At 43.5% G+C, this 26,547-nt stretch overlaps 1 protein-coding gene across 7 annotated transcripts in view; it reads left to right on the top strand.

The window, feature by feature from the left end:
* The first annotated feature begins 295 nt into the window (after positions 1–295).
* LRRFIP2 (LRR binding FLII interacting protein 2) overlaps positions 296–26,547 on the top strand; it is a 245,250-nt gene continuing 218,998 nt past the window's right edge. For 3 of the 7 annotated variants that reach the window (XM_030205564.1, XM_030205571.1, XM_030205548.1), the window contains exon 1: positions 296–396. The gene's annotated coding sequence lies outside the window, so the exon portion shown is untranslated. Of the gene's footprint in view, positions 397–6,307; positions 6,367–26,547 lie in introns of those variants that run through there. The other 4 variants (XM_030205592.1, XM_030205585.1, XM_030205578.1 and 1 more) reach the window with 2 other exon arrangements.

The following is a 26,547-nucleotide window of genomic DNA, read 5'->3' as shown; positions in this document are numbered from 1 at the left end:
GTCTAGGTGTCAGTGTGAGCCTGGCTGCATCAGCCTTGGCAGAGAGTAAGTGGGGCGGCGCTGAATTTACGAAGGGAGGACGGAGTAGTATTTGGAAGTCTGGGAACACCCTACGTGGTTACTGAGAGGCTCGCAGTACGTTCCCAAGGGAATCCCGCGGGAACTACCTTCATCCCTGCGGGATTCCCGCAAACCCCGTTCTCGTGCTGTTCTTGCTCTCTCTTTCTAACGTTTCTCTTTGAGATCGCGCAGGGTGAGAGGGGGGGGGGGGAAGAGGAGTCCTCTGACGCAATATCCTGTTTCCGGCAAGGCGGGACGCCCATTGAGAGAAGTTGTGTCATAGGGGCCGGGGCACCGGAGAAGGAAACCTTCGGTCTTCTTGGTGGACAGCCTCTGGTATGTATTTGATGGTGGGGGTGTTTAGGGGAGAGGTGTCGGATCGCGACCTGGGAGGAGACGTTAAAGACATGCTAGTCAGAGGACAGCGGAGGAGAGATGGCAGACCACGGGGAGGGGACACCGGTTCGCGAATGTGTGTGAGGAGAGGTGTTCGGTGTGTGAGAGAGAGTAGTCTAATGCGTGTGACTTGGTATCTTTGTGATTATTGAGAACGCAAGAGAGGGAGTCCAAAGTACACTCGACACAGAAGCGAAAAACAAAGGCACAAGGAGCCTTCACTGGTCTGACTAATAAGTATTGAATTGACGCTCCCACCCTTGAAGGCTCCTTGTGCTTTTGTTTTTCGCATCTTTGTGATTACTGTCAGACCAGATTAAGGTATTGGCACCTATTTGCAGGACTAGAGAGAAGTGGTGAGACAGAGGTTTCTCCCATTGAGATCATATATTAAAGCAAGTAGAAGTAGGTAATACAAGCAACAGAAGCCTATACGGAAAGAGGGGGGGAGGGTTGGAATAGGATTTGACATACGCTTTAGTGTTGTTACAATCAAAGTGATTTACCCAGTATATATAGGTATTTACTCATCCAGGCCTGGATACTAGTATTTATGGAGATCATACCGAGGAACCCAGGGGTTTCCCTTTCAGTGAAACTTTATGCCTCCTACCATTGATAACAAGCATTGTAATATAAATAAAATTTATGCTTGTGTGTTAACCAGGCTTAATATACCACCGTTCATAGAACAATAAATATTTGAAAAACTTAGCATGAAAAGTAATTTGAAAACGTTCTACCCTTAAGTGTTTCTAATATTTTGCAGTATCCTACTAGGGGTCTTCAACAGCTGGAGGATAATGTTTACATTTTTGCTCCATCCCCCATCCAACCTTCATCACATCACAAAGGCCCTGGTGCTTTGACCTTCCAGTCCCCCCCCCCCCCCCCCCCACACTCCCCCCTTCTGGCTGTGCTCCACTGATGATATTCTGTTTTCCATAAGAACTTTGAAAAAGCATGTTTGGAATATTGTACTTGCCATGTTCTGGAAAATATACAGTTGGTATATTTGGAAGAAATAGTATAGTTTTATAAAGCTAAACTATATGGTTTTAATATTTATTTGGCTGAAATAGTAATGATTGTCTAAATGCATTTCTTATAAGCTTTATTATGCACGTTTTGGTGTAGTTCCAAAAATTGTAGATTATATTTAATTATAAGATTGTTCAGCTACATTACAAGTTTCATCCCTGGAACATTAGGAATGAATCTTTCAGAGATGACATTTTCACAGTTCACTGTTGTGACTATCTTGTCAACTGATTTTGAAAGAAAATTAAAACATGTTTAATATTTGTAGATAAAATGTGCAGCGGAGGAGCGCTTTTATAGCCCTTGTTAAGAATTCTCAGATTTGCATTGGTTCATTAACTACAGGCAGGGCATTATTATTAGTAAACACCTTGACAAGAGAGAATTATTGTGGTTTTTTTTTTTTGTGTGTGTATGTATGTGTGTAATTGGAATTATTAAATTCTTGATGTACCTCCTTTCTGTGTTATACCCCGGTTCTCAGCACTCTGTGCTAATCATTAGGCTGCTTCTAGATATAATACTTGAAAACTGGTTTACTAAAGGGTTTATTGCATTTTGTGTCTATGGCAAAACATGCTTAGTATATCAGGTGCATAGAGAGTCAGCATTTTCTCATAGATATGAAGTGGTTAAAACTTCTTATGGATTAGGAGACAGACATATTATGAACGATTGACACATTTATTTATGCGCACCCCATAAGCCTGACTGTCCATGCATCACAGCAGCCTCAGCCTCTGAATATCAATCCATCTGCCTACCCCAGCAGCCTCAGCCTCACACCATTGCCTGCCTATTGACTAATCACACGTCCATGCATCCAAGCGTTAGCCCCTTCTCATCTGCTCCCTTGTCAGTCTTCAGCCTCTTGTGTCTATCCTCCTTCCTGCGCCTGCATAAGCCCTCTTCTCCTATCTTCCCTAGCATGAGCCCCTTTCTAGCACACCCACCATCTGCCAGCACGAGCCCTATTTATTAAAAAAATTAGTATCCTGCACCATCTACCATTCATAATAAAATTGACAAAATTCAAAACATATCAAAATACAATAAGTAAAATCCTGCATGTTCTAAAATAGAGCTCAAAATCATACCATCCTCACATCTTAGCATCTGCTCCTCCCATCTCCAGTATCAGAACCTTCTTCCAGCCCTATTCCTTCCTCCTCCTACCTTGCTGGCACTTCTAAATCCTTTGCAGAGAAGTGGGAGCTTCTGTTTTTGCTGTCAGGGCAGCAATTTGGAAGGGATCCCCAAAGCCAGCTGGCAGGCACCACTTTGTTCTACTTTGGGCAGGTTTGGGGTTGCCCATGGCATTGAGAGCCCAGGGCAATTGCCCTGTTTACACTTTCTCGTAGACACTATTTGCTGTTGCCCATCTGCTTCTGTCCCCCAGCACTATACATGAGTTACAAGAAGAAAGCAAGTGCTTCTGGTATTGTTTGGGGAAACAGGAAGTACTTGCTTTCTGCTTTCCATTCTTGTATGGTGTTGGCAGACAAGACAGCTGAGAACAGGCAGAGCAGTGGCAGTGAAAACATGCTCCTGCTTCTCTGCAGGGCATTTAGAAGTGCCAACCAAGTAAGAAAAGGGGGATTTTTATAGCAAATTTTGGTGTAACTCCCCCACCCCATCCTTTGCATTCATTGACCAGATGTTGTTGTAATGCTAACCATGTGTTCTGAGCCCTAGGTACCGTCTGTTTTTTTTTGTTGTAGTTGCTATGGCAACTTTGTTAAGCCCTGGGTTAAATTTAGTATATCTGACCCTAAGGTATAAAACAATGTTTTTCAACTGGTGTGCTGTGGTCCTCTCACCAGCCTGGCAACCCGGACAACTTTGTAGCGTTTGGTGGCAGTGATTCAAGTCAGCTTGCTAGCACCAATCCCTGAGTCTTCTCTCTAACACAAGTTCCCGCTTCCGCATAGGCGGAAAGCGTCAGAGGGCTGGGGTTGCCATGAGCAGGCTGTCTGAATCGCTGCCTGCTGCTGCTGCCGACCTACAGAGAAAAAGGTGAGGTACATTCCAGCACCATAGAGTGCACACACTTGGGGGCCCTTGTACTAAAGGGTGGTATGGCTACTGCTTGGGTAGTGTGTGCCAAAACAGCACCACTGTGGGGCGTGCTGAGGCATCCTGTGGTTTTGCTGTGATCGGTGTATGCCAGTCCCCACAGTAGAAAATAGAAATTATGTCCTAGCGGGGGAGGGGGAGGAAGGCATTTCCTACACTAATCGGGTAGCACATGATAATGTACTCATGCTACCTGATTAGTGCAGGAGTAGCCTGGGACCCCCTTACCGCCTCCTAAATGGTGGTAAGGGTTCCTGGTAGTAATGGCCACATGACAATGGGAATATTAGCATGTGGCCATTAACCCCCCCCCCCCCTAAAAAAATAAGCGGCCATTTTTTCAGCCGAACTATAAAGTGGCCAGAACGCACAGCAAGCTCATGTGCTAATCACAGTTCTGGTCACTTTCTAGCACAGCTTAGTAAAAGGACCCTGTTGTTTTTATGGTAATAGTAATGCAGACTTACCATAATAACATATAGTACTACTGTATAAACAAAAGAAAACTGAACCAAACTCCCTGAACAATTTCAACTTAATTAAAACTATGTGTAAGTGCTCAAAAGTAATTTTTCCAACTCAAAAATAATTATGGAGGTAAAATAGCTCCTTGTTTAAAGGTCATTACAGGATATCCACAATGAATTTGTATGGATTATCTCTATCTTATGTAAAGCTATCTCATGCATTCATTGTTGGTATCCTGAAAACCTGACTGGCTGATTGTGTTGAGAACCCCCATGCCATACTGTAGTATTTCAGTAAAATCTGTTCTGGTGCTGAATGTGGTCCAAAAAATAAATATAATGATGTCATCTCTGCTCACTGAATGGTATCAACTATGGCTTTTTTTTCTTTAAAGTCTTTAGTATTTTACTGTAAATCACATTTTCAGCTTTATGTACTAACCAGTTTCTTATGAGGTGCAGAGGTTGTAGATGTATTACGCGTATTCCCCTTTGACACAAAATTTGAAAAATCCCTATTTAAAAAAAGACTTTTATCCAGTCTGCCTATGGGAATGTTTTTAAGCCCTAATTTATTCACCTTTGACTAAAAAGAGCAATAGGTTATTTAAACAAAAAAACCCCAACAACAACAAAAACTTGCATAGGGCAAAACATTTGTATCTAAAATAGTATTTTTGTTTTGGTACCTTAAATGTTGAGTCAAAAAAAACATTTGCAGGAAAAAGTAGAGGCTGACCCAAAGATGATCCAATACAGGGGATGTTGGATCGTCTTTAGGTCAGCCTCTAATTTTTCCTGCCTTTGCCACCTTTCCGCAGAGGTTCTCTCCTGTTTGTTGCGAGTCAAAAAACATTTCCATCTTGATTTCCTGAAGCTCTTCTAAAGGATACTCTTGACATGTAGCCATTGACCATAATAGCATGTTACCAATGACTGTACAATTTTTCTTGCCACTTTTGTTTAAAAATAGACCTGTTGCAGTAAATGTGTGCTCATTTCTCATTTTATCTCTGGTTGTCAGATTTTGTTCTGCATGTTTGGAATAAGTAAGAGTTGTGTAACCTTTCTAATCATATAATACTAAGCTTCTGTAGAAATTTACCTTGGAAACAAAAAAGGAATATAATTAAATGAGAAGTTCTCTATTTTGCTGTGCTATTCATAAATTTGCTGGAGAAATATTTTCTTGGTAACAATTTCTGAACTGTATCTGTTGCTTTGGGCACTTTCTTGGAACTGAAAATGCAGGTTAGAAGCACAAAATATAAATTGTCTCTTGAGTGCTGACAATTAAGTCAGCAATCACAACTGAATAAACTGCTGCAGTATTAGATGAATTTTTTAAGGTAATTAAGTTAAAATAAACTTGTATCTTTTATTTTTTCCATGTTCTTAGATTCATATATTTTCAAAATCATGTATCTTAAGTATAGCAGTCTTGCCTATCAGAATATACATGCATCCATGCTATCAGAATATACATGCATCCATGCTAGTGTGGTATGCAATAAAAAGTGAACTTTAGGGGGGGGGGAGTCAATATTAAGAACAACACTGATTACAGTGCTTAACACTGGCCACAGCAGTAAACATTTTTTCCAGATATTCAGTGCTACTATCCCAGTATAGCTGCCACTAAATATTGGACAATGCAATTAGTTCTGCAACTTATCTGTATAGTAGGGATATTCATTTCACTATCCAGACAACACTGCTTATGTCAGGAAAATCTGTCTGGACAATGGGCATTCTATCCTCTGCTGTACAGATAAGTTCCGGGTCTGCCCTGGCTTTCTGTACTCCACTGTGGCACTCTAAATGGTGCTGAGATGGTCTGTTAAATATATTCAGAAGCACTGTCCAGAATAGTGCCTCTGAATATCCTGGTCAGTGACACTTATCTGACTAGCGCATGCTGCTATCTGGTTAAGTGTTGTTGAATATTAATCTGGAGATTTTTAGCCGTGACTTGCAGTATATCAGATAATAAATTGAACAGTTTGAGTCTCCTGAACTATAATTAATAGGTCCATTATATAAAAAACTAAACAGAATATAACTGCAGAAAGACCGTATACCCATCCACACCAGCTGCTTGTCTCTTTAGTCCCTTCTTCTCCCTTAAAGATCCTCTGTATTTGTCTCATGTTTTCTTGAATTCAGATACTGTCCTCAATTCCTCCACCTACACTGGGAGTTTGTTCCATACTTCTACCAGATTTTCTTCAGAGTCTACACCCTTTCACTCTTCATCTCATGACCTCTCATTACAAACCTGCTTTTCTGTTCAGAGACCAGCCTCCTGTGCATTTCCACCTTGCAGGTATTTAAGAGCTTCCATTTATATTTCTCCTACCCTGCCTTTCCTGCTGGCCCTATGCACCCACGTTTCCTTCTGTTTATTGACTCCTTACCTTCCTGTTTGGCTACCTTCGACAGTGGCTTAGCAGGGGTGATCCCAGGTAGGAAGGGTCCCACCTATTTTGGGCCCAGGCCCGCCTAGCAGCAGCATCCCCAACCTAGTACATCTGATGAAATGCTTTCTCAGCATCCATTGCTATTAATGCTGCTGGCATTTTTTGGTCCTTTGTCCTTCATATTAAACTGAAACCTTTTCACATGTCATTTGATGTGTGCCTTCCCTGTATAAATCCTGCCTGATCCCTTATGCACCACATGTGGTATCAGATCCAGCAATTCTAGTCCCCAAGTGTTTTCTTAGAATTTCTATAGTCCAAGCTCAGCAAAGAAATGGGTCTGTAGGATCCACATTTGTTTATATATTATTCTCACTCTTGCTGATCGCATAGACAGTGGCTGGCCCCCATCATGTTGTTTATTTAATATTTTTGGTATACCACTATAAAAGCCCGTGTACGAATAAAGCAGTTTACAGTAAAATAGAGAAAAGTTAACAGTAGGAAAGGTGTTAGATAAGGGAAGAAGATTAAAGGAAGAGGGGGAGGTTGGGGGTGGGGAAGGAGATTAGGGTGGTGGTGTCCCTCAATAGAGGGTCTACTGGGAAAAAAACCCCTTTATTTTGTATGTTTTTAAGTTGGGTTAGGATGGTTCAAGTCAAATGTGTAGGGGGAGCAAGTTCCAGAGGTGAAGACCTAGGTAGGAAAAGATGGAATCTCTAGAAATATTCAGGCCAACTTGGAAGGCGGCAGAAGGGAAGTGAGAACAGCCTGTGAGGAACAGAGGAGTCAGGCTAGTATGTAAGGAATTAACAGGTGTGCTAAATAAAGAGGGTTGACTGTGAAGACCACCTGGTTGTATAAGGATGAGAATTTTATATTTAAGCTGAACAGAAACTGATAGCCAATAATCAGTTTTCAATAGAGGAGATAAAATGACAGGTGTTGTAAATCAATGTAATTGATGTATATTGAATTAGTTATTCTGAGGAATTGTACAGTTTTACTAGGGGCCTCACCAGTTGTTCCCCAAAGAGTTTGTAAAACTTAGTAGGAATTGTACAGTTTTACTAGGGGCCTCACCAGTTGTTCCCCAAAGAGTTTGTAAAACTTAGTAGTGAACCAACCACACGAGTCTTTACCAGTGAGAAGGGAGTGATTGGAAATTAATCACCTCAAGATCCAATGCTTTTAATTCCTTTCTCACCCATCTGCACTAGAATATTGTTTGCATTATGGGCCTGCATTTGGGGATACAGGTTAAAGTTATCAGCCAGCCTTACTCCAGAGGTTATATCAAATCTGATCATAGAAACATGACAGCAGATAAGAGCCAAATAGCCGATGTAGTCTGCCATCCTCAGCATTTACTATCTCCTCCGCTCCTTAAGAGATCCCATGTGCTTGTCCCACGCTTTCTTAAATGTGTTTAAAAACAAAGCAGACAGATTTTTAAATTTTGCAGATCATCACTGTCAACTGCTGAGCAAGTTGTAAAGTCACCTGGGCGCTCATTTTCAAAACAAAGTTACGTGGAGGGGCATTTTCGATATGATGTCTTAAGTCCGATTTTGGACGTTTTGCGCAAAACATCCAAAATCTGTGAAAGAAAAAGTCTGTTTTTTTTTTTTTTTTTTTTAAATACTGTTTTGAACAAGTTTTGTGCTTTGGATGTTTGTTTTTTTTGTCCACTAAAATAAAGAAATAAATAAATAAGTGCAGAACTTAGAGATTCAGGCCACTGGTATGTAGGAGGAGCCAGCATTTTTAGTAGACTGGCCCTCCAGACATCCCCATTTTTAGTAGACTGGCCCTACAGACACAGAAGTGCCCTCTAGGAGAGCTATGGGGCACCCTAGAGGGCACTTCTGTGCACTTCAGGAAAATGCACCCAGGTGCACATCTCACCTTTGCTCCCGCCTTTGAAACATGCCCCCTTGTGAGTTGGACGCACTGCAGATGAATTTAATAGGTAAACGTCTGCAAAATAAGTTTTGGAAAATACCAATTTGGACGTTTTGAGAAACAAAATGTCCAAATGGTGCTCTATGACATTTTTTGGATGTTTTTCTCTTTCAAAAATGAGCCTCATAGTAACCTATGGAACTTTGTAAGTCAGAGTGCTTTGAAATTATGCCTCCTGGTCTACTATGGTCTTCATGGAGTGGAGTAATAGCCTAGTGATTTGTGCAGTGGACTTTGATCCTGGGGAACTGGGTTCAATTCCCACTGCAGCTCCTTGTGACTCTGGGCAAATCACTTAACCCTCCGTTGCCCCAGGTACAAAGAAGTACCTGTATATACTATATAAACCACTTTGAATGTAGTTGCAAAAAAAACAACCCACAGAAAGGCGGTATATCAAGTCCCTTTCCCTTTATTACAACCTCGTTAATGGGATGGCCTGTTTTAGTGATACTTTTAAAGTTCCTTTGAGCGACTGTTGGCCTTCCCCTAGCTTCTTGATTAAAAGTTGCTCAGTCTCCTTTTTAAATGTTGATGCCAGCAGCCTGGTTCCACCCTGGTTAAGATGGAACTCATCTTTCTGGAATAGTCTTCCCTTCCCCAGAATATTGCCTAGTTCCTAACAAATCTAACCCTGCACCATTGTCTCATCCATTCATTGGAGCTCTGTCTGTCTCTTGGGTTCTGTGTGTGGAACAGGGGACTGGTCCCTGTCTCTCTGGAGGGCTCAGATCCCTTATACTTTGGGATTTCTGTCGCAAGGCCTGGAGCAGCGGTTGGCTTTGAGGTCCCTGAAGGTTCAGGTCACTGCTTTGTCCAGTTTTCAGGGGAGAGTAAAGGGCAGATCTCTGACCTTTCATAGAGAGGTGACTTGATTCTTGAAGGGGGTGGTACATCTGTCTCCTGCTTCATCCTACCTTTCCTTCGTGGGACCTCAGTCTGGTTCTCTGAGCCTTGTCAACGGCTCCCTTTGAGCCTCTGTGCTCGACCTCCATCAAGGACCTTATTCTTTTTTTTTTTAATTATCTTTATTGAGTCAGAAGCAAAAAACACTGATGTACACAAAAGGTATATAAAAATATTACATCACAGGTATTGCAAAAGAGTTTCGCTTACAAATGGTAGCTTAGCCTATGTATACAGCACACTATACAAATAAACTGGAACAGAACAGATTCGTCCCCGACTCAGTTTTGAGTTGAAACAACCTCCCTCCCCGTCCCCCCGTCCGTCTACAACAACTTTAGGAGGCAGCCCCTGCCATTGAATATCTGCTGAGATCCTGATCAACCCCCCTTCAACTCCCACCAACTATCTGGGATGACTGTTAGGGAGCAGCATCTTCAGTCTGTAGCTCTGTCATAAGCGCGGAAGAGCCTCTGCTCCATGGGTCTCGGTACTGATGTTGCCCCAATGAGGTACTCATCCTTCTCGATCTATCTGCTGCTTTTGACACTGTTGATCACAGCCTACTCCTTGATATGCTGTCCTCACTTGGATTTGACGGCTCTGTTCTTTCCTGGTTTTCTTCTTATCTCTCCCAGCGTACCTTTAGTGTATACTCTAGTGGATCCTCCTCTACTTCTATCCCACTGTCAGTTGGTGTACCTCAGAGATCTGTCCTGGGACCTCTTCTTTTCTCCATCTATAATTCTTCCTGTGGTACTCTGATCTCATCCCATGGTTTTCAGGATCATCTTTACGCTGGGACGCCCAGATCTACCTCGCCACACCAGAAATCTCAGCCGAAATCCAGGCCAAAGTATCAGCCTGCCTGTCTGACATTGCTGCCTGGATGTCTCAGCACCATCTGAAACTAAACGTGACCAAGACTGAGCTTCTTACATTTTCCCCTAAACCAACCTCTCCTCCTTCCCTATTCTCTATTTCTGTGGATAACACTCTCATCCTTCCTGTCTCATCAGCTCGTAACCTTGGGGTCATCTTCGACTCCTCCCTCTCCTTCTCTGCACATATTCAGCAGACTGCTAAAACCTGTCGTTTCTTTCTCTGTAATATCACCAAAATTCACCCTTTCCTTTCTGAGCACACTACCAGAACTCTTATCACCTCTCGCTTAGACTATTGCAACTTGCTTCTCACAGATCTCCCACTTAGCCATCTCTCTCCTCTTCAATCTGTTCAAAATTCTGTCACATGACTAATATTCCGCCAGTGTCATTATACTCATATTAGCTCTCAAGTCACTTCACTGGCTTCCTATCCATTTCCGCATACAGTTCAAACTCCTCTTATTGACCTATAAGTGCATTCACTCTGCAGCTCCTCAGTACCTCTCCACTCTCATCTCTCCCTACATTCCTCCCCGGGAACTCCATTCACTGGGTAAAATCTCTCTTATATGCACCCTTCTCCTCCACTGCTAACTCCAGACTCTGTTCCTTTTATCTTGCTGCACCATATGTCTGGAATAGACTTCCTGAGCCGGTACATCAAGCTCCATCTCTTGCCGTCTTCAAATCTAAGCTAAAAACCCACCTTTTTGATGCTGCTTTTAACTCCTAAGCCTTATTCACTTGTTCAGAACCCTTATTTTATCATCCTCACTTTAATATTCCCTTATATCTTGTTTGTCCTTTTTGTCTGTCCTAATTAGATTGTAAGCTCTGTCGATCAAGGACTGTCTCTTCATGTTCAAGTGTACAGCGCTGCGTATGTCTAGTAGCGCTTTAGGAATGATAAGTAGTAGTAATAGAGGTAGAAAACCTAAGGGAGGTAAGTAACCAACTAGCCATTTCTCTCATAAGACCATACCAAGCAGCTATCGATGGGAGTGTGCTGTCCGCCCTGGCCTGCAAAATGCATTTTTTGACAAGTGAGGTGGCTACCAAAATAAACTTGCATTGTGCTTCTCCCAGCCCCTGTTCTCTGAGTGGAGCCGCACAGCCCAACAGCACTGCCGAATATGACCACTCGAATGTGCGTTTCAAGGTTTTCTCAATGGTCTCCAAAGTACCCGACCAAAGTGGCAACAAAGTGCGGTATTCCATGAAAGAATGTAAGAAAGTGCCTACATGTACCCTACATTTAACACAAGTATCATCTGCCCATAATCCCATGGCTCTCCCTTTTTGTCTGGTGATGTGTACTCTATGCGTAATGTGGAATTGAATGTCCTGTAGCGCCGTGTTAGGAGCCACAGAGTGAAGGCTCCCAAGTACAGCCCCCAGTGTTTCTATTGATACAAGATGTGCTGTGTCCTTGCGCCAAGTAAGGGGCTTTCCTGGTGGTTCGAATCAGCTGGTGCCATTGTGACAGTTTATTTAAACCCGGTGGAATTTGTAAAGATAGAGAGTCCAGCTGCGTAAAGATCGCTTGCCCTCGTTGCTGGTGCTCAGCGACCAAAATATAGTTTCTCGCCTGAAGGAATGCAAAAAATTGTAAGTTGGGAATTTTCCATGCACGCTTGACTTGCTCAAATGAAGAAAAGTTCTTGCCTCCCAGCTGTCTAAAGTGCCCCAGGTATCTACACCCGCTTCCCCTCCACTCTCTGAACACGGATGCCTCCATACCAGCAGGGAAGTCAGTATTGCCCGTTAAAGTTAAGAAGGGTCCCAACCCTCTGATCGCTCCACCAAGTTCTCTCCACCACCTCCAAGCTCGCCTCAGCGCGACTAAGAAAGGGTTCCCCCCCCCCCCCAGCTCTCGCAACCTCCGGAGATACTTAGATTCTAATACGGCAAATGGATTGTAGGGCGTGCACCAACTTGCCCAAGGTGCAGGAGCACAGGGACATTGTAAGCCCGTAAATCAGGTAATTGAATTTCCCCCTCAGCCCTGTCTAACGTTAATTTAGCAAAGGAGATCCTGGGACGTTTAGCATGCCAAATAAAAGAGCTGATTATACTTAGAAACAAAATATCCTTCTTGTGTACCCAGAGAGGAAACATCTGCAGAGGATACAATAACTAGCGCGATTCTTCCCATAAAACTTACTGGGAGATCTCTCCACCAATGGCAAAGCCGCTTCACCTCCTCCAGTCTATCCAATACATTTTTCCTATAAACCTGTACTTGATCTGTACTAAGGTACACCCCTAAGTATTTGATACCAGTCCTAGCCCAGGTCAGAGGAAAGTTGAGCATCGAAGTGCTAACACAAGGGTTGCTTATAGGTAATGCCTCTGATTTCTCAAAATATGTACAAAGGCCTGAGAAAACGCCAAAGTCTTGAATAATATTCATCATGAAAGGTATGTTTGAAGACGCATTATCAAGCAGTAACAACATGTCATCTGCAAATAAGTTTATACGGTACTCCTTCTCCCCGGCAAAAATTCCGTTCAGGGTTGGGTCTTGCCGTATTCTGGCTGACAAAGGTTCCATGGTAAGAATGAATAAAAGAGGGGACAAGGGACACCCCTGCCTAGTGCCTCCCCCCAGGGAGAGCACATCCGTTAAAGAGTCATTGATGATAATCTGGGCTGTGGGGTTACTATACAGCGCCCGGATCCATTCTAGGAACTCCCCCTCAATACCAAGTGCTGCAGCACCCAAAACAGATAGTCCCACACTACTTTATCAAAGGCCTTCTCTGCACCCAAGCTGGCCAAGATCTTATCTCCCACCTGCTGGCTTCTCTCAAGCAGGATGCGGCTCACCTTCAGGATATTAGCTGAGGCGAACCGCCCCAGTACAAAACCTACCTGATTACAGTGAACAAGATAGGGAATCAGCACACTCAGTCTAGCTGCTAATACTGCTGCCATAATCTTTACATCTTGATTCAAGAGAGAAATTGGGTGATATGAACCCACCAGCCCCGTGCCTTTACCTGGTTTAGGGAGGACCATGATATAAGCGTGGTTCAGTGAGGGCCCCATAACTTCCGAGTCCCGTAAGTCATCACACATAGAGACAAACGAAGGGATCGATCCTGTAATATTTTGTAAAACTCTTATCCTACTAATGTAATTTTTTGCGGACCTCTGCCGTACCAAAGAAGCAAACTGCTTGCCTGTCTTGTTACCCCACTGGTGTAAGCGGTACTTATAGAGTTTAACATAAAGTCCCCTGGCATCGAATACTGCCTGCAATTGCTTCTTAATCTCAAAGAACGCTCTACGCATGGTCTCAGAAGGAGAGAGGACAAAGAATCTTCAGGCTTCCTTCAGCTTGACCATAAGGTCCCTGATTTCCTGCTCTTGGCGTTTACTTAAAGCCACAGTGTAAGCAATAATCTTGCGGCTGAGCACAGCCTTGGCTGCCTCCTGGCACCTACAGATTGGGTATCGTTCTTTGCTATGTAATCAAGCCAGCCCTGCCTCAAATATGTGTGGAACGCACGATCCTGATACAGAGCAGGGTTCATGTGCCATCCCTCTCCCCCACCTCAGTGTGGCCCACACCGGTGCATGGTCCAAGATAGCAGGTTGCCCAATCCCTGTACAGTCGGTCTCTTGAGCCAGGGAATGGGACAAAAAATATAGTCTTAGGGTGCATGGACCCCATGGGGTTGGAAGAAAAAGGTATAGTCATGTTCATCTATGTGCTGGAGCCTCCAGATGTCTATCACATCCAATTCCTTTGACATGAAATTCACCCCTCGCCCTTCATGATATTTGCCTGGCTGCTTTGGAGGTCGGCAATCTATCAGTGGGTCACTAGTGATGTTAAAATCGCCCCCTAATATGAGTGGGTATTCGTCAAAAGTCACAAGTTTAGCTGCAAGGAGAGTGAAAAACTTGTGTGAGTAAATGTTAGGTGCATGTATGCTGCACAGAGCCATTTTGACCCCTTGTAGGAGTCCCGCGGCAATCACAAAGCGGCCCTCTGGGTCTTGGTAAAGCCTATGCATGTCAAACGCAATTTTTTTCTTTATTAATTTGGCCACTCCCCTCTGCCTGCTATTGAAAGTAACATAGTAGATGATGACAGAAAAAGACCTGCACGGTCCATCCAGTCTGCCCAACAAGATAAACTCATATGTGCTACTTTTTGTGTATACCTTACCTTGATTAGTATCTGCCATTTTCAGGGCACAGACTGTAGAAGTCTGCCCAGCACTAGCCCTCCTCCCAACCACCAGCCCCGCCTCCCACCACCGGCTCTGCCACCCAATCTCGGCTAAGCTTATGAGGATCCATTCCTTCTGGACAGGATTCCTTTATGTTTATCACATGCGTGTTTGAATTCTGTTACCGTTTTCATCTCCACCACCTCCTGCGGGAGGGCATTCCAAGTATCCACCACTCTCTCCGTGAAAAAATACTTCCTGACATTTTTCTTGAGTCTGCCCACCTTCAATCTCATTTCATGTCCTCTAGTTCTACCGCCTTCCCATCTCCAGAAAAGGTTCGTTTGCAGATTAATACCTTTCAAATATTTGAATGTCTGTATCATATCACCGCTGTTTCTCCTTTCCTCCAGGGTATACATGTTCAGGTCAGCAAGTCTCTCCTCATACGTCTTGTAACGCAAATCCCATACCATTCTTGTAGCTTTTCTTTGCACCGCTTCAATTCTTTTTACATCCTTAGCAAGATACGGCCTCCAAAACTGAACACAATACTCCAGGTGGGGCCTCACCAACGACTTACACAGGGGCATTAACACCTCTTTTCTTCTGCTGGACACACCTCTCTCTATACAGCCTAGCAACGTTCTAGCTACAGCTACCACCTTGTCACACTGTTTCATCACCTTCAGATCCTCAGATACTGTCACCCCAAGATCCTTCTCCCCGTCCGTACATATCAGACTCTCCCTGCCTAACGCATATGTCTCCCGTGGATTTCTACTCCCAAAGTGCATCACTTTGCATTTCTTCGCATTGAATTTTAATTGCCAAACCGTAGCCCATTCTTCTAGCTTCTGCAGATCCTTTTTCCTGTTTTCCACTCCCAGATGTCCACTCTGTTACAAATCTTAGTATCATTCGCAAAAAGGCAAACTTTACCTTCTAACCCTTCGGCAATGTCACTCATAAATATATTGAACAGAATCGGCCCCAACACTGATCCCTGAGACACTCCACTACTTACCTTTTCCTCATCCAAGCGAATTCCATTAACCACCACCCTCTGGCGTCTGTCCGTCAACCAGTTCCTAATCCAGTTCACCACGTCGGGTCCTATCTTCAGCCTGTCAAGTTTATTTAAGAGCTTCCTGTGGGGAACTGTGTCAAAAGCTTTGCTGAAATCTAAGTAGATTATGTCTATAGCACGTCCCTGATTCAATTCTTCAGTCACCCAGTCAAAGAATTCAATGAGATTCGTTTGGCACGATTTCCCTTTGGTAAAACCATGTTGTCTCGGATCTTGCAACTTATTGGCTTCCAGGAAATTCACTGTCCTTTCCTTCAGCATCGCGTCCATTACTTTTCCAATAACCGAAGTGAGGCTTACCTGCCTGTAGTTTCCAGCTTCTTCCTTATCACCACTTTTGTGAAGAGGGACTACGTCCATCGTCCTCCAATCGCACAGAACCTCTCCCGCCTCCAAGGATTTATTAAACAAATCTTTAAGAGGACTCATCAGAACCTCTCTGAACTCCCTCAGTATCCTGGGGTGGATCCTGTCTGGTCCCACGGCTTTGTCCACCTTTAGATTTTCAAGTTGTTCATACACGCTGTCTTCCGTGAACAATGCTCTATCCACTCCATTCTCATTCGTTCTTTTGCCAGTCAATCGCGGTCCTTCTCCAGGATTTTCTTTTGTGAAAACAGAACAAAAGTATCTATTTAGCAAATGTGCTTTTTCTTCATCGTTATCTACATAGCGGTTCGCAGCATCTTTCAGTCTCACAATTCCCTTTTTAGTCTTCCTCCTTTCACTAATATACCTGAAGAAATTTTTGTCACCCCTCCTTACATTTCTAGCCATTTGTTCTTCCGATTGCGCTTTCGCCAGATGTATCTCTCTCTTGGGTTTTTATTTTTATTTTATTTATGCATTTAACAAGCTATTGCACAAGCAATAATCTTGTTACATGTAATACAGGAATCAAAAGAAATCAGGTAAAGATTTAACATATATTTTTTCACGGAGATTAATATAGAAAAACAAAATAATTCACTTTTGTCCCTTCCTTAGACCACAAAAATTGAGGGAGTGGGAAATAGATCAGGGCGATCAAAGAAAGGAAAAAACCTTACTGATATTATAGCTCTGATACCCTTTTCATATCTATGAAAGTTCTCAATTGATCTGGTGTAAAGAAAACGTATTTAATTCCAAGATATTTTACTATACATTTACAAGGGTATGCTAGCAAGAAAGTTGCACCCATGGACCTCGTTTCTTTTCTCATATCTAGGAATTTGTTTCTTCTCTCTTGAGTAACTTTTGTAACGTCAGGAAAAATCCATAATTTTTGACCACAAAATTTTTGATGCATATTTTTAAAGTAGAACTTTAGTATAGCATTAAAATCCTGCTGAAATACAAATGAAATCAGAAGTGTAGCCCTATTAGTTACTTCAGTTAATGAGTCCTCTAGAATCACTGAGATATCTTTAAATTCCTCAGATTTTTCTTGTTCTAATACTTCAGGAATCCCCTCCTGACTCTTTTTTTAAGGGAAAAAATATATCTTGTTTATTGGAGGAATATTTTGAGAAGGAATCTTCAAAATTTCAACGAGGTATTTTTTGAATAGTTCTAAGGGGAGGATTCCTATTGGTTTTGGAAAATTCAAGATCCTCATCTTCAAGCGTCTATTATAGTTTTCTATTTGTTCAATTTTTTGGCGTGTACTTGAATTATCTTTCATAAGTGCTGAGACATTTTCTTTAATATTAACTATATTATTTTGAGACTTCTGTACCTGATCATTAAATTCTTGTTTCAATTTGTCCATCGATTTAGAAAGTTGGTCTACAGTGGAAACCAGGTTCATTGTTTCTTGAGTGGATTTTGTAATCAAAACTTTCATATTTTCCATAGCCTGCCATAGGGTGTCGAGCGCTACCACCATGGGGGAATTTAACGATCCTTTCCTTCCCAGGTTCACATTGACTGCTGATAACTGTTCTGAGAGAGAACCCTCTCCGCAGGCCCCAATATCCGCACCTTCCATGTTTTGCAGGCCTGCTTTCTCTTCTCGCGCCATGGCAGGACATGGTGGGTTTCCAGCCTCCGGAGGAGATAGTGTGATCTCATGTTCCAAAGATGTCGGGTTCCCTTCCTCGACGTCTAGTGGAAATTCAACTCCGGACTCTATCGGTGGGCGCTGGAGTGTAAAACTGTCCAATGTCCGCTGTTTCGGGGAGGATGCAAGAGCTGGAAAAGGTAAGGCTCTGATAATCCCCTTTCTTTTGGTATGTGGCATAATTCAATAAGAAGAAAAGTTTGAATATAGCAAGCATTCGGTCAGTCTCTCAACTCTCGGCGTGTCAGCGCCATCTTGGCCACTCCCCCTCTTGGCTTCTTTCATTTTCATTCGGTATTCCTTTCTGTATTCCTCGTTTTGAGTTTTTCTGTATTTCAGGAACGCCAACTCTTTAGCCTTTATTTTCTCAGCCACTTGCTTGGAGATCTATAGCGGTTTCCTTTTTCTCTTGCTTTTATTTACTCTCCTTACATAAAGGTTTGTTGCCCTATTTATAGCTTCTTTCAGCCTGGCCACTGTCCTTCCACTTCTCGTTTGCCCTCCCAGCCCATCAGCTCCTTCCTCAGGTATTCCCCCATTTTGCTAAAGTCAGCATGCTTGAAATCCAGGACTTTGAGTTTTGAGTGGCCGCTCTCCACTTCAGCTGACATATCAAACCAAACCGTTTGATGGTCACTGCTGCCCAGGTGGGCACCCACTCGGACATTTGACACACTATCCCCATTTGTGAGCACCAGATCCAATGTCCCTCCCTCCCTCGTGGGTTCCGTCACCATTTGTCTGAGCAGAGCACTTTGAAAAGCATCCACGATCTCTCTACTTCTGTCAGATTCCGCAGATGGAACCTTCCAATCTACATCCAGCAGATTGAAATCTCCCAGCAACAGCACCTCTCTCTTCTTTCCCAACTTTTGAATATCTGCGATCAGATCTTTATCTTGTTCCTCCAATTGTGTCGGGGGTCTGTAGACAACACCCACGTGGACAGAGGTTCTATCATCTCTTTTTAAGGTGATCCATATCGCTTCTTCCTTTCCCCAGGTCCCTGTCATTTCAGTCGCTGCGATATAATTTCTCACATACAGAGCTACTCCTCCACCTTTACGACCATCTGTATTCCTAAATAGATTATAGTCTGGTATGTTTGCATCCCATTCATGGGAACCATTGAGTCATGTCTCCGTGATTGCAACAACGTCTAAGTCTGCCTCCAACATCAGTAGCAAAATATAAATCTCCCACCCAATCCGGCTTTAATTTGAGATGCTCTGATTTCCCTATGTGGGTTTCCTGAAACAGTGCGGTATTAGCATGCTGCCATTTGAGTGCCTGCATCACCCTGGTCCTCTTTATGGGCGAATGGATGCCATCAACATTGAGGTAGACAATTTTAAGGCTAGCCATACGGTAACATTGATGATGAAATACTGAACAAAATATTTGAAAGCTTTAAAGTGCCCAGGGGCTCTCCCAGCTGAACCTTCCAGACAGGCTTATAACCATCAGGATGTAGCAATAAAGAAAATATTCCCTCTATGACAGTGAGGAGCATGCCCCTTTGTGACCTCTTGGAGTATCCGGACAGGAGTAAATTAGATGGTCCCTCCCAGACTCCCCCCCTCCCCCCCCCCCCCAGAAGAAACATGCAACCTGTGTTCCTCCTCCCTCCCACTACGAGTTATGGCAACCTGAAATAGTCCTGTACACACACACAACCAGCTCACAACATTCATCCCCCCTTACTCACCAACAACCCCCCGTACCGCCACTACCTACCACCCAACCCCCCAACTCCCAGATACCACTCCACAAGGAAGACTCCCCAACCCTAAACACTACTGCCTGCCCCCATAACGCTTATGTTAACATTAATTAGTCAAACATTAAAGATTTCCAGACCAACTGGCTACCTATCGATCAGCCTGAATCCAACAATGCCACTGATGCAGCAAACAGAAAGAATCGGGTCCTCTGGGTTAACGCTGGGTGTGAGACACAAGTTGTCATGCCATGCCACTAGGGCCTCTTGGGATCTCCACTCCCTCGTCGGTATCCTGGCTTTGGAACTTTAGTGCATCACGAAGTTCTCAGGTCTCAGGCACTGTCCAAAGGCCTCCAGCGCCCAAAGGACCTGCGGTACTGGAATCCCAGCAGTGCACACACAAGCTTAGTAACTGACACACAAAGTATTTTTAAACCGCAAACCCCTCGACAGCAGTTACGGCTTCCATTGAGGTCTTTCCAGCAACAAAGTTTATAATGGTGAAATCATTGTAGTTTATCTACAAAGGCACCAAGATCCTTTGTGAAATACAGAGCTTTGTTATCCTGTAGAACTCGCACTTTAGCTGGGTACAACAATGCAAAGCGCACTCCCTTGTCAAAAAGTCGCTTACAGTGGCACCCCATCTGCTTTCGTTGGACTGAAACAAGCGCTGAGTAATCCTCAAAAAGCAGAATCTTATTGCCTTCATATTCCATCTGCTTCTTTCCTCTGAATGCTTGTAAGATTTTGTCCTTGTCTGCGTAATTAAGAATCTTGGCCAACAATGGTCTTGGCTGCTTTTCACTCTCATGCAACATGCCCACTCTGTGAATTCTCTCAACCCGCAACGCTTTGTCTGGGAACTGCAGGCCCAGTTGATCCGGCAACCAGCGCTCAACCAGCTGCCGTAGATCTTTTTCCTTCACTGTTTCTGAAACCCCTATAATTCTGAGGTTGGTCGTTCTGCTTCTATTTTCCTGGTTATCGACCTGCTGTGCCAGCTGCATGAACCTCGGCTCTAGCGCCGTGATCCTCACATCTGCCACCTCAGTACGATCCTCTTGGTGCGAGATGCGGTCTTCAGCTTGCTTCAAACGCACACCCTGCCTTTCCACTGATTCTCAAATCTGGTCCACAGAAGCCTGAAGTTTAGACAGTTTTTCTTCCAGGATTGTTGAAATCTGTTGGATCAGCTCTTGGATGGCCTCCGCAGGCAAACCTGCCGTCTGGGAACTCTCCTGCATCGCCGTCATTTTAAAACGTGAGTCTTGTGTGCGGGGCTTCTTGGTGCGCGGGGTCTTCATGAGCATAACAACCATCCATGGCTCCAAAAACCGCTCAGATCTGGCAAAAGGGATCCACATTCCCCACGCTCCACGATCAGGTAATTGTGGAGTCTCCCTAGGAGTTTTTATGCAGGTAATTTTAAAGATTTTGGGGTAGTAGGAGCGGAGCCGGGAAAAGAGACTTCCACTCAGCTAAAGAATATCATGTGACCCCCCAGGACCTTATTCTAAAGACAGTGTTCCTGGTGACTATCACCTCTGGCTGTAGGGTCTCAGTGCTGTAGGCCCTGTCTTGTTGAGACCCATATTTTTTTCCTTTTTGGAGGACTCGCTGTCCTTGCATACAGTCTCCTCCTTTCTGCCAAAAGTGATGCACTGTTCCATGTGAAATCAGTAGGTCTGCTTGCCTTCCTTTGTGATGGAGGGTTCAACTCCTGCAGACTGGAGGCTAATATAAGCTGCATGTCCGGAGGACGTGTCTACAGTACGTAAAGGAGATTAATGAGTTCTGTCTGTCTGATGACCGCTTTGCGCTTTTCTACGGCCCTTGGAAAGGTCAGACGGTCTCTAGGGCCTCCAGTGCAAGATGGATTAAGGCGGCTATTGAGTCCACCTACATCTGCAAGAACCGTCTGGTGCCTCAGGGCGTGAAGCCTCACTGTATTAGGGCCCAGGCTACCTCCTTGGCAGAAGCCCGGACAGTAGCTCCTGAGGAGATTTGCAAGGCGGCAACTTGGTCATAGCTCTGTTATTTTGCTAAGCACTTCAGGTTGGATGTGTTGGCCAGAGTCTACTCAGACTTTGGCAGAGCTGTTATTCAGAGGGGCCTTGGTTTTTCCTGCCCAATAAATCTAATTTTATTTCCTTTAGTCAGCTACACTGTTCTGCAACCTGCCCTTGGAATACCTTGTCCAACGTTCTGGGTATGCTCTGTGATTTCTTTTCAGTTCTTGGGAAAAGAAGACCAATTCTTACTCTGATTAGCAGCAATATGGGGTTCCCACGATATTGCTATATTCTGGTATATGCAGGGTAGCGAGTGCTATTCAGTGGTGTTTTGATTATCATTGCAGTTCTGCAGGCATGGGCGCATTACAAAAGGGACCTGCTGCTTGGGCAGATGCATACTGGATTGTTTCAAGTTGCACCCCAGTGTATACTGGTGATGTTACTGATAGAATTCAGTTTTCTATATCTCTGTTTTCTAGGAGCAAGGGATTGCACCCATCAGTGCAGAACAGTGTAGTTGACTAAAGGAAAGAAAATTATCAGGTACGACATTCAATGTCTCCTTAAATTATTGACATTTGTTTTCTAATTTCTTCATGATTATAGTACCAAGAAAGCTCTGTAATTATGTGGTTCTTTGCTTGCGTTCAGATTGTAGGTTGGTCATACTTTCTCTTAAGGTTGTAAAGTTGACTGAGTCTAGGTATAGGACCTTGGAAAGAGCTTTCTTCTGTCTTACTTTTCTTTTTTGGAGGGGGGTGGTGGGAATAAACACTGCTTTTTGAAAGGTAACTTCAAAGTTATGAGTGTGAAATAGTCAAGAATCGGAGAATTCAGGAGGTCATATTCCTGATTTTATTTTTACATTTTTTGTAATGGATTTATTATTTTAGTGCTCCTTTTAAAAGCTGCAGTAGTGATTCCCATGCAGCAAATGCAATAAAGCCCGTAGGAATTGAATGGACTTCATCGCATTTGTCACGCTGGGAATCACTACTTCGTCATTGTAAACAGAGACCTTATTGTGTTATATTTTTAGGATGTGATATGAATGATATTATTTTATCAGTTACATTTTTTCAAAAATCAAGGTACTGTTATAGTGTGTTTAACACTTGTGCACAGCTCAAGTCCCTCTTTAGGGTATGGTGCGGTTCATAAAATTGTATTATTATTATTATTTTTTTAATGAGTGGTTGAGACGATGTTGCAAGGATGAGGAATGTAGATTTGTTAAGAACTGGACAACATTCTGGTAAAGAGGCAGCCTTTTCCAAAAGGATGGATTCCACCTTCACCAGAGATAAAAAGGAGATATAGAGTAACTTTTTTAAACTAAAATGGGGAGGGGGTGGGGAGAGCTGGCAGTTGCCCAGGAGCACATGGTTAAGGGTGGAATATCCTTGAAGGGTACTATTGAAACAGGATCCCTCTTGTCTGTTCACCCTGTTTGGGTGTATTACTCACAGACTCCCCCTGCAGCTCCAAGGCTTTCCAAAAGTGCTAACTTGGAAAAGTTGACCTGGTTAGGTTCATGCCCTTTGAAAGAGCTGAAATGAGATTTGACCTTGGGTCCCTTGGTTTACAGTCCACTGCACTAACCACTAGACTACTCCTCAGACCCTTCAGGGGCTAATGCACATAATGTGCAGCCTTCAAAGCCAGCAAGCTGAGCAGGGATAATGGATTATTTTTATAGTGTGTAAATATGTCTCATTTCAGTCTGTTTGCTTTTCACTCAACATTTTACATGTGCTGTTCCTTCCTCCCCTTTAGCTAAAATGGATACAGTGCTCTCACACTGTTCTTGCCAGGATGAATTGGCAGTTAAAATCCTGTCTTCTCCCTCAACTCACAGGTTTCTCCTGCATCTCTTTCTCTGTCTGAAGTGAAGACAAAATGGCTGCAGTTACCGCCAGAACCATCGGGACCTTGTGACCTGATGCCTGAGGGGATGGAGAAGCAGAGCCAGATCCAATCATGCCCCCTGCCTCCCCCCACCACCCGGGTTGTTTCCGAAGTCGAAAATGGCCCATCACAATTTGGGCACACTGAACTAGCAGCTGTACTAAGCTGCTGGCCCTTGCAGGATCTGCAGTGCCTGCCTGCCGACATTTTCAACTATGTGGCAGAGCAGGGGTCCTGCCAAACCTTGGGGGATTTCCAAGTCCGAAGTCTGGGCTCTCCTCGGGTGCTAATTGGGGAAATCCTTCAATCACCAGTGAAAGGGACTTACCTAATTAAAGCTCTGAGCTGCTCTTTTCTTTTGTTTAGTTTTTTTTTTTTTTTTTAAATTTTTAACAGAGACAACAGTTCTATTCCCTATACAGGGAAGAGCTGACACGCTCCACAAAAAAAAAGGGAACCTCTGGCATTGCAGAGGAGCTTGGGGGAAGTCCTCCCTACAGGGGTGCCAGGTAAGGCGGTGATGGGGACCAGCACCCCCCTGGGCAAGTTCCTAGGGTGTTGAGCCCAAAGCCGCTGCCAGTAGCACTATCAAGTGTGAACTGAGGGCTGGAGAGCCAAACTCCGTGCTCGACTAGGCACAGAACAGATCCGTAAGCCTAGGAGTGACCCTTAGGTTCAAACGCATTACGTGGCTGTGACCAGCAAAGCTGTGACCAGATACTCGGACGTACCAAACAACAACCTACCTCCTACTGAAGGTAGAGAAAAATACTGGAATCTTCCAGGGGGCACCACAGCTTATTACCAGTGATATCACTGGTAGAGTTCAGTCTTTTCTTCCACCTGCTGGTAGGAAGGGATAAACAATCCATTTTGTGTAGAGCTGACGCTGAGAAATGTATTTGTTCAGAATGTCTCCAAGATCCTTTTCCTAGGGGGTAACATAGTAAATGATGGGGTGCAACTCCTGATACAGAATCCAGCATCTCATACCTATACTTTGCATTATTTTTTCCATAAGATTCATTTCACAGTTGTCCACATTCCCTTTCATTTGACTAGCTTCCAATCTGACTAGTTCTTCCTGTAATTTTGCTGAATTAGCTTGTGATGTAACCACTGTGAATAAATTTGTCATCTGCAAATTTAATCGCCTGACATGTCGCATAAAAAAAAAGACCTGATCTCCCTGTTTTACTGTATTAACTGTTTTTCCTTCCATTGGTATCTTCACTGTCATGTTTTCCGTTTTCTTAACTTTTTCAGATATTGCTTATCTTCCCTTTTCTGCCATGTCTGAGGGTTTGTGAGGGCAAACTTTTTTTCCCTTACATTTTTTAGCTATTACTTAAAAGAATAGTGTCCTTTCACCCTTACCTTCACTTTTCTTGCAGTGAGGTTCATTGCTGTCAGTCTCCATTCAGTTTTGCCGATTGCTTCTCTGCTTCCTCTAGATTTTCTCATCCAGCTAATGACAATACAGAGTATTTCCCCATCCTGACAATGTTATTTTTCTGAGGTGTTAAACTCTCACCTTTGAATGATCCCGCAACACCTATTCTCTAATACTGAACTGCATCATTTCATAATCATTGGATACCAGATTATCTCACCCCCCCTCACCAGTGGTGTCGGAAACATTCTCCCCCATCCATAAGCACTATCTCCACCTCCTGTGTGGGTCCTGTTACTAGATGCCATAACTGTTTTCTGGAATCTGTAATTTTCCTATTTTTGGACTGTTTGGAGTTTTGACATCTTTTGAAAGAAATGAGGAAACCCTAACAGCTTGTCATCTTTTCCTCAGCTGCCATTCAAGTAACATCTCCCTTCACTTTTGAGTCTTGCTTGTCTGACTTTGTGGTATTATGAGATATGCAGTCGTTTACAGTATAGTTTGAGACCAAAATGTGTTTTGTATTGTATAAATGTATAAGTTATATATAGTTTAGTGTTCTTTTGCAGCATCTTGTTGATTGGGGTACAACAAAAGCAAGATAAATTAAAAATTACTTCAAAGATCTAATAAGGTATTACTGATCAAGCTTGAAATTTTTAGGTCTTTATTTATTAAACCGCGTTATAGGCACATTAGTGTTTTTAATGCGCGTTAACCATGTACGTGTGTTAACAGTGTACGCACCTACAATATCCCTATAGTCGCCTACATGGTTAGAAAGCATGCAAATTGTAGGTACGTTAAAAACGCCAACACACCTTAGTAAACAGAGCCCTTAGTGTTCTTCTTCACATATATAGTAACATAGTAGATGAAGGCAGAAAAAGACCTGCACAGGCCATCTAGTCTGCCCAACAAGATAAACTCATATGTGCTACTTCTTGTGTATACCTTACCTTGATTTGTTTCTGCCATTTTCAGGGCACAGACCGTAGAAATCTTGCCCAGCACTAGCCTCGCCTCCCAAACACCAGCCCCGCCTCCCAATCTCGGCTAAGCTTCTGAGGATCCATTCCTTCTGAACAGGATTCCTTTATGTTTATCCCACGCATGCTTGAATTCCGCTACCGTTTTCATCTCAACCACCTCCCGCAGGAGGGCATTCCAAGTATCTACCACTCTCTCCGTGAAAAAATACTTCCTGACGTTTTTCTTGAGTCTGCCCCCCCCTTCAATCTCATATCATGTCCTCTAGTTCTACCGCCTTCCCATCTATGGAAAAGGTTCGTTTGCAGATTAATATCTTTCAAATATTTGAACGTCTGTATCATATCACCGCTGTTTCTCTTTTCCTCCAGGGTATACATGTTCAGGTCAGCAAGTCTGTCCTCATAAGTCTTGTAACATAAATCCCATACCATACTCGTAGCTTTTCTTTGCACTGCTTCAATTCTTTTTACATCCTTAGCAACTGAACACAATACTTCAGGTGGAGCCTCACCAACGACTTATAAAGGGGCATTAAAACCTCTTTTCTTCTGCTAATCACACCTCTCTCTATACAGCTTAGCAACCTTCTCGCTGTGGCCACCGCCTTGTCACACTGTTTCGTCGCCTTCAGATCCTCAGATACTATCACCCCAAGATCCCTCTCCCCGCCTGTACCTATCAGACTCTCCCTGCCTAACACATATGTCTTCCGTGGATTTCTACTCCCTAAGTGCATCACTTTGCATTTCTTCGCATTGAATTTTAATTGCCAAAACTTAGACCATTCTTCTAGCTTCTGCAGATCCTTTTTCATGTTTTCTACTCCCTCCCTGGTGTCCACTCTGTTGCAAATCTTAGTATCGTCGGCAAAAAGGCAAACTTTACCTTCTAACCCTTTGGCAGTGTCACTCACAAATATATTGAACAGAATCGGCCCCAGCACCGATCCCTGAGGCACTCCACTACTCACCTT

The sequence above is a fragment of the Microcaecilia unicolor genome, chromosome 1, assembly GCF_901765095.1.
Source record: "Microcaecilia unicolor chromosome 1, aMicUni1.1, whole genome shotgun sequence".
NCBI lineage: Eukaryota > Metazoa > Chordata > Amphibia > Gymnophiona > Siphonopidae > Microcaecilia > Microcaecilia unicolor.
Note: the sequence above shows the minus strand (reverse complement) of the source record. Positions and strands in the feature narration are given on the sequence as shown.